Raw genomic sequence first — 9,197 nt, 5'->3', positions numbered from 1 at the left:
TGGAAACACTATGGGGACCAAAAGAAAAAATAGCTTTTCCTCAGTTATGCCTTAAGACTGTGAGAAACAATTTAAATCTATGGGAAAGGTTGGTAGGAGGTGGTTCAAAGTACACAACATTAACACAAGAAGCAAGTACAGTACTAAAGTAAAATTTGAGGTACTTCTTTTCTTTTCATACCAGTTTGCGCTTCTATTCCATTACTATTCAGAGCTTGTTATAAACAAACCATCCAGCTTTATGTATATGTTTGTACAAGTGCAGCTGAAACAGTTAATAGACTAATCAGTTAAATCACTGACGCACAATTAATTTGTCAACTATTTTATTAATTGTTTAAGTAATTTTAAGCAAATATGACAAACATTTCATGTTTTAGCTTCTCAAATGTGAGGATGTTGCTTTCCTTTTATTTAATTTCTCACCATTTTGTGAATGTTGGTTGGACAAAACAAATTGTGAAGATGTGACTGTGGGTATTATGACAGCATTTCTCATAATCTTCTGACTTTATATGAACAAAACAAACAATCCATTTACTGAGTGAATAACAAGCAGAGTAATCCATTAGTTAGTCCTGTTTTGAATAGTTAAAATCCTGCTTTTATGTTAATGCACAAGCAATAACAAATTTGAATCTAATCAATCAGATTTCTTTGTATTGAATTTATTTCGCCATACTTTAAGTACATTTTCCTGATTATACTGACGTGCAGAACTTTTCCTTGTGTTTTTACAATGTGGACTCAGTACTTTTACTTGAGGGAAGGATCTGAATACTTAACCTGCTGGTGTGGTAATGCAGCAAATTTTGTTTTATTTTTTTTCTGCTGGTTCCTATCTTTACATTTTCTTGGTTGGGAAAACTGCAATGCCTATAAGAAGGAGGAATTTCCTCTCGGTGATAAATAAAGGAATTCTGATTCTGATTGTAAAATATTGTATGGAGAGGGACAATTTTGTTCTGCAGGAACATAAAGATCCACTAGAGGGCGTTGACAGTCCTCCACTCCACTGGCACTTCATCGCTGCTTTTTGGTCATTAAGTCGGTAGGTCTATCAAAAAACCTGAACTTAGCTCATGGGTAGGTTTCATGGGGTCAGACGGGTTTGTTTATCTGTAATAGGGGTGTTTATGTTTATATTACACAGTCCCCTTCCAGCCCATTAATAACCAGTGGTCTGTTGCCTACAGTCATGCCATATGACGTCATCCCCCATTAATGCTTGTTTTGGTCCAGCTTTACAGTGATGTAGTAATGAAAACATGCATCGCTCCTTCATCAACACAGTTGATCAGTTTGTGCAAACTCTGACAAACACTGACAGAAGCACAGACGCAACACAGCTCTCCTGCTGAATCTAGAATGCTTTTTCCTGTGCTCCTTAAAAACTGATGCGTGTTTCTTTACAACATATCGGATTCATTGATTTAGTATTACTACAGTGTGAACCAGTTTGATACTACTTATTTCTTTGCTGACAAGAGTACATAAAATGTCACCAATTAATCAAAATAAACATCAAATAAAGTCAGAATGAGTCACCTTTGACCTTGATGAAAGACCTCCAAACATTAATAGATTTTGTTCCAATACCTTGTAAAATTACTTAAATAAAAAAAATCAATTTCCTTTATAGATATTATTATTATTAAAACTGAAAACACTTCAGGAAAAAAACCCAACATTTAGATTATCATGAGACAATGAATTTATCCTCCAGTACTTCGGTTTATGCAGTTTCCGCACCCTTTGTTTCTACAAGAAAATCACAATAATTTCAAAAACAATTCTTACTTCATATAATATTTTCATGTTACTTGATGACAGTAGATAGCACCATACAGTATTACAATGGGGGTTTGATACAGTCTTCTTGCAAAAGGACAAGGACATTACATTAACTTTTACATTTAGCTCTGTACATGTTGCTTAATAATGTTAAATTTCTTCACAAACTGCTCCTCCTCCATGGCACACACATGTACATTCAATCTTACACAGGATTAGTAACAAGCAGTCACTAGAACTGTAAAAGCAGTGCACACTCAAATTCTCCAAATATTGATCTATTTGTCGTTATATTTCACAGAGTGGGGGGCAATGCTCCCCTCTATAGTCCTCTGTCAATATTTAAGGAACACATGGCACTGAAATCAAGGTTTTACCTGACTGAAGTACAACATGTTTTTTTTTTTCAGTGTGTGGAATGTACATTTTCAATGTGTTTACTTCAGTTCACTTTCTTCACACAGTAGCCATACTACTTATACACTGATACAAACAATGAACCAATTAAACATATTTCAGCACACAGTCTCAATCTGCACAGTCATGTTCAGATACGTGTGATGGAAATCATGGAAATCTGTTTAGCTGAGTCCAGATGGCACCACGATACTCGAGACAGTATCATTTCATGGTGCTCTAACAGCTAAAAAATAATACCATGGATATAAAGCTTTTATCCATGGTACTATTTTTATATCCACGTTTTCTTTAATTCTTTATTTCCCATAAACAGGAAAATAAGTACCTGGAATGAACCCTTAAACCCACCAGTGTGAATGGGTTATTGGACTTGACCTCACAGCTTGACTTTAACAAGATTTTGATGCATCTCTGCTTTTGAATGAAGGTGTTGTCCAAAACAATGATGTTTGTCAAAAATATGAAATAAATACTAATGCAGCCATGTATATGCCAGATCTGTAAATGGGCACCCGTTCAGTCATAAGTTTGCTATATCAGTTTTAAAAGCGATGTCAGTATTATGTTTACATCTTGTTTCCACTTTTTAAGGAGCCAAAAAAATCAGCTATTGCAGATTTAAGCAAAAATAAATCTCTGATGTCCAAGGAGGACATCTCATAAAGTAACTCCACTTCGCCGAGGGCAGACCCTGTTGTCAATTGTGAACGCTGCAGTGGCAGCTTTAATAAACTGAAAGATGACAGCACTGTTTAACATGTATAAATATTTACAGTTAAGCAGCCATAATCTTGTGTTAATGGCCTTGACTGCATATTTTTAGCAGTGACCAAAACTCTGGTATTAATAGATCAAACTCATCTCAGTGTGCATCTGATTATTGTATATCGTTAACATTGTTTCTGTAATCAAAGTGATTCTTATTTCTGCTTTTAGCTTCTTCATTAAATTATGATAAGCTCTGCCTGAGGAGAAACACAGATTCAGTCCCTTCTGTGCATTGTATACTTTTCATTTGGAAGCTGATAAATGCTATCAGTCATCTTGGTATTAATCTACTTTGTTTAAGACAATTACAACAACATCTGAAAAATCAGTGATTTACAACTTCTTTACATATGCAGTTTTTTGGACGTGCTGCAATCAAAAAGAACTGAATTGGCTTCGAACAGTACAATCATGTAGATATGCTGATACGCTGATAAGCTACATGTACTGCAGCTTGCTTATCATATTTGCACTACTTCGCTTTTTATTGCGCTGTGCTGATAGTTGCAATGCTAAGCAGACTTTCCTAGAAGTTTCTAGATGTAGCTTGTAAGTGAATGACTATGAGTTCATTCAGCCTGCATGAGATGATTGGATGATTTCCACACAACCCTCCAGATTTTGTGTGAATATGGTCAAAGTGCAGGTTTCATCCTTTGCCTGTGTGATGCTGTTTAGCCTGCCTGCCTGCATGTAGCTCACATAGACCTGCCAGCATTCTGTATGAGAGGCAGAGAGAGCGATCGCGGTCGCTATGTCTCTTCAGAATCCCAATCTCATGCTGTTATTGGCTGGAGAAAGGCTGGCATCCAGAAATATCCCAAAGCAACAGAGTTCTAAGAAAATACAACCAGAGGGCAGACTCTCTGCAGATAAACCACCACACTCTTCTAGTGGGTCATAACAGATGACTGAGGGATAACTTTTCTGGTGTTAGAATTCCAGATTTAAAATTCTGATGTGAATAATGCCTTCTTTGTTAAATTTGTGAAACATGTAGCCTATGCCCTAATGGCATGCTTCATGTCTACCCAATAGATGTATGTAGTCCAAGGTCCTCTGGTCAGCCCCAGCGCTGTCCCAGTTTTGGACTTGTTATCTCATGCTGTCTTGTCACCCTTGGCCCTTATGAAAGTCTGAACACACCACTGCTGATTATATGTACAGTAAATGTTTAAGTTAAAGAATCCTCTATATATTGTAATTGCAATTATTACCACTGCTACTGTATAAATATTACTCAGTATAAGTGTTAGATATCAATCTAAATACTAGAGGTGCATTTCTCAAACAAAACAAGTTATTTGAACCTCGAGGACCATTTTGACTATTGTGACATTTTCATAGACTTTGTGACCAAACTAACTGATAATGAAAAAGCAACATTTTATGATTGTGTTTCCACCCCTTGCATGCATTATGGAAGGGGTTGAATGTTGCAACGTGCATCCATTATTGCATATTATATGCAACAAGCAATATTCAGACAACTGAGAATATTAAAGTTAACTGACAACTTTTCATACCTACAGCTACTGTGGCAGCATACAGTCAGTCAGAAAGAACAAAAAATGAATCCAAAGATTGAAGTCCAACCACAATGTGTATGTTTGCACACACACATGTTTGTTTCATGTCTCATGGGAGAAAGTCATATGTGCAATGTATATCGTGTACTGCGCAACCACAGTATACTGTGTGTACAGTACAGGTAGAGTACTGTGTGTTCTGCAGTCAATTTGCAAGGAGTAGAGGTGATATGAAAGGGACTTTCAACGAGGCAGGTTTGTGTGTGTGTGTGTGTGTGTGACTTGCAATGCGCAATCATATTTTTAAAGATTGTGCACTCTCCATCAGTTCTGGTGACCACATAGATCTATAGAAAAATTTAACTGTGTAAATTTACACTGCACAGCACTGACTTCCAATGAAGGGAAATCTTAATGCTTCAGCATACCAAGACATTTTGGACAATGCTATGCTTCCAACTTTGTGGCAACAATTTGTTGAAGGCCCTTTTCTATTCCAGCATGACTGTGCCCCAGTGCACAAGGTAAAGTCCATCAATCAGAATTCCTTTATTTCCTTCTTTATCAAGACATGGTTGGATGAGTTTGGTGTGGAAGAGCTTGACTGGCCCACACAGAGTCCTGATCTCAACCCCATCAAACACCTTTGGGATGAACTGGAGCAGAGACTGTGAGCCAGGCCTTTTGGTCCAACATCAGTGTCTGACCTCACAAATGCTCTACTGCATGAGTGGGCCAAAATTCCCACAGAAACACTCCAACATGTTGTGGAAAGCCTTTCCAGAAGAGTGGAAGCTGTTATAGCTGCAAAGCTGTCTGTGTATTTAGAATGCAATGTCATTAAAGTCCCTGCTGGTGTAAAGGGCAAATGAATCTGAGTATATCTTTATGTACATAAAATACTTTGGCTACAGGGGATGAAAACATTGACATAAAAACCTGTGCAACAAGTACATTCATGCACTGAAGTTACTCAATAAATTACCAAAGAGTTCAACTGATCTGTATTTTAAACAAAAATGTGGCAACCTGGCAAAAATTATAGTTATATAAGACATACAGACAAACATATATTCTCTATACTGTGTAGTATGTGATAAACTTTGATCAATTTTCACAGAAGGGTTATATCAGTGAGGTTTTTATCAGGTTTGGTTTGAAGCACTATCTGTCAGCTCGAGATAAAGCTGAAGAGCAATATGACTTCAAGTGAACATGGTAGTTTATGACACAGTGATACCCCTTGCATGACTTCATTTTGTCTGGACCTTCAGCCAATGTTTGCTCAGTCAGACTGACTGATAGGTCAGTAAACTGTACAAGAATGTATTGCAAACTGTATTACACAGTTAACTGTGCTGCAGGCAATCAGTTCTTTTGTGCTAGAAAGATACAATCTGTGTATTCTGAGTATAAAATACAGGACTGCAAGTAAAGCATTTTAACAAATTCACATTCAATAGACAGTAACACAAAACATACTGTAGACACAAATGTTGGATTTTAGAACATGTATTTTTGTGAAAAATCTATACTTTACATATTACGTAGACAATGATGAGTTGTGCAAAATTGTGACTAATTAAACTATCAGAATCAGAATCAGAATCAGAATTCCTTCATTTATCTCCAAAGGGAAATTCTTTTTTATCATGTTGTTGCAGCACATAAGTGAAAAGCCAAATCTAATTTAGTGGGAGTTGACATGATCTACTGAAGCTGATATGTGCATTTGTCCCAAGAAAAATTGTTAATATCATTTAGAGACTTTTTTCACTTTACTTCAAAGACCATTTAATATAACTTAGAGACTTCTGTCACTTTATTTCAAAGATCAAACAGTGCAGAGTACCATCCAGCAAATTTAAAGCTCTTTGTTGAGGGGACGCACACAAACATATTCTGGAACAAACCTGGAATTGCTTTGTGGGAGCTTTGAAATTGATATTTAAGTACAGAGGGTAAAGGGCCTTGTTTAGATCAATGTGTAAGAGGGCAAAAATGAAGACTTCTGTCTTGCTCTTTTTAGTCATTTAAATTTTTAGTTTTTAGTCTTTTTTTTCAGTAACACTGTCTGCTGGTAATAAGTCCGTTCAATAAATTAAGTGACTGGACTGCCTTAGCAGAGTTTTCTACAAGGCTTTATTGCATAGGGAACAGTGAGCTAGTTGCACAAGAATCCAAGCTACACTTGACATGCGCAGCTTGACACTGAGAATAATGTAATCTTGAAAAAATGTAGAGTCCAAATCATGGAATATTTGAAATGAATAAAATATGACCTAAAACAGAGCTTAAAAATTGCTTAATCATCAATTGACCGTATTATAAGAATTTTTATAATATCAAAATAAACACTGAATGTTGTTTACTTCTAGATCATGCATTGTTCCTATAAAAGCATATATATATGCTTTTAACAGCAAAATGTACAGCAAGCCAAATAAGATACTATGGTCTAACAATAATTCTTTTCTTTTAAACCTGAATTGCTTTTTCTGAACATATTTATAGGCTGGTACTCATATTTTTTATGTATATGTATGTATACATTCTGAATTTAATTTAGAATGATTTAATTTAGTGCTTTTTGATGAAAAATTATCCACTGGATGACCACAGAATTACCTCACATCTTGTGAGGATATTGTGTTATTGTATTGTGATAGTGTGGTTTTGATTAGATAAAACAAAATAAAAAAAACGTTTATTCTAATAGTGATTTGAAGTGCTACAGGGTTTTTAGTTTTGCAATAATAACCTGTCAGTGTGTGTTCTTTTTTTAATTGAATCATTTTAATAATCTTGTTTAAAGTGCCAGCTCTCAAAGCTTACGTGAAGACAATGTTGATGTTGGCAGATTTGAAGGACCACTCAGCACAACAATCCGTACAGAAGGACAGAAGGGTTGGAAAATGTGATTAAGAAGTCTACAGATAACTACTGATTATACAGAGAAAAGCATACAGTCGATAACATCTGCACTGCTGCACCGCTTGCCTTGTCATGTGGCAGTGCTATCATGCAGATTCATCATGCACCATCAGGAAGCTGCTTTTCAGACTACATTTTAACAACACTAAATCAGTAAATAATAAAGGACAAATGTATACTAACAAAACAGAATCAGTGTTCTCAGTGTATCAAACAGCTGAAGTCTACACACAAAGACTGATTAGGCAAGAGTGACCACATCTACCATGCTGGGGGACTGCACGTCTGTCTCCATGTGGGTCACAGAGTTCACAGTCACTCTCATGGGCCTCATCAGGTTGACCACAGCAAAGCAAAGTTTGCCTGTTTAATGAAACATTAATCAAATAGGAAAATGTGATAACAACTATTTCAGGCTTATTTCCTCAAAGTATCACCATTGGGGGCACTGAGAATAAACCACAGACTCCATGTCTACAGTTTCAGCAAATATTTTTTTAAAGAAAAATTGAATGTGTTCAAGTAAATCTTTGAAAATCTGACGTTTAGATACAAGCGACGAAAATGCAAATGAAGCATGAAGTGTTCAGAGGCTCAAGCTCCCTTTGGACTCTGTATACATGTCTGTCAGTCAAACATGGTCAATATCTGACAAACTTTCAAAAGGTGCTGCTGGGTTTACATTGCAACAGGTCATTACTCAGTGTTTGGATGTAATTAATCTATTAATTTATTAACATATAAAACATAAATATGTGTGCATGTGTGTGTGTCCATGATCTGTACTTTCTTTCAAAAATTTTGCATAATAATCAAAATACTTAAAATAAAATCAGCAAATAACTTCAAAGTCATTACTATTTATTTATTGCACGCTCTGAACCTGCCACAAACTGGACTGTTGTCCCAGTGTAAGCAAACCTACATGAACCTTTTAATCTTATCCAACATTTACATAACAACGGAAAACATGCTTTCGGGCGTTTTTTCCCTTCTTTTTCTGGGTGTCATCAGAGGATAAAGCAGCTGATAAGTTTATCATCTTTTTGTCTTGGGGGACTTTGTGTTTGGAGCACATCTCGATTACTCAGTGTTCATTAATGAGTGTTTATCAGTGACCTAATTCACACTAGAGGTGTTACATAGTGAGCTTCATTAACTGACTTTGCATTTTTTACAACAGTTGACTGCTTGACTGTGGACCTTTAAAACCTTGAGACATAAATGTAGTCCATATAATATCCCATTGGATGTCCCATTGGACCATACAAAGGATCCAGTGAGCTGTGAAATATAACCAAAAAAATCTTGTAATGAACCATAACTAACCATTTGTCATATGAATCTTCACAATGAATAACAGTAAATCACAGGAAATATAATTTTTCTTATATAAACAGCTGAATTGGCTGACAACATGTGTTACTTCTTCTGACAGACGGACAAAAGTAAAAAGCCATAATTAATCTGAAAAAAATAAAATCACTGCAACAACACAAATGCTCTTCATGGATCTCTCAGTTATATTGAAAATAGTGAAATATCCATTTTAATGTACTTTAATCGATCCGAATCTCTCTAATGTAACTAACAAATACATTTTGAAGATTTATCAGATCTGATCAGTTTTGTAAGCCTGTGAGTATCTTTTAAACCTTTTGCCTTTGTCCCTCCACACAGGAAGGTGGGGTGGACTTTGAGCATTCAAAGCGCTGTCTGGGCCTCCCAGTCCCCTGACGGAGCCCACCTGAG

This window comes from Scatophagus argus, chromosome 19 (genome assembly GCF_020382885.2).
Source record: "Scatophagus argus isolate fScaArg1 chromosome 19, fScaArg1.pri, whole genome shotgun sequence".
NCBI classification, from domain to species: domain Eukaryota; kingdom Metazoa; phylum Chordata; class Actinopteri; family Scatophagidae; genus Scatophagus; species Scatophagus argus.
Note: the sequence above shows the minus strand (reverse complement) of the source record.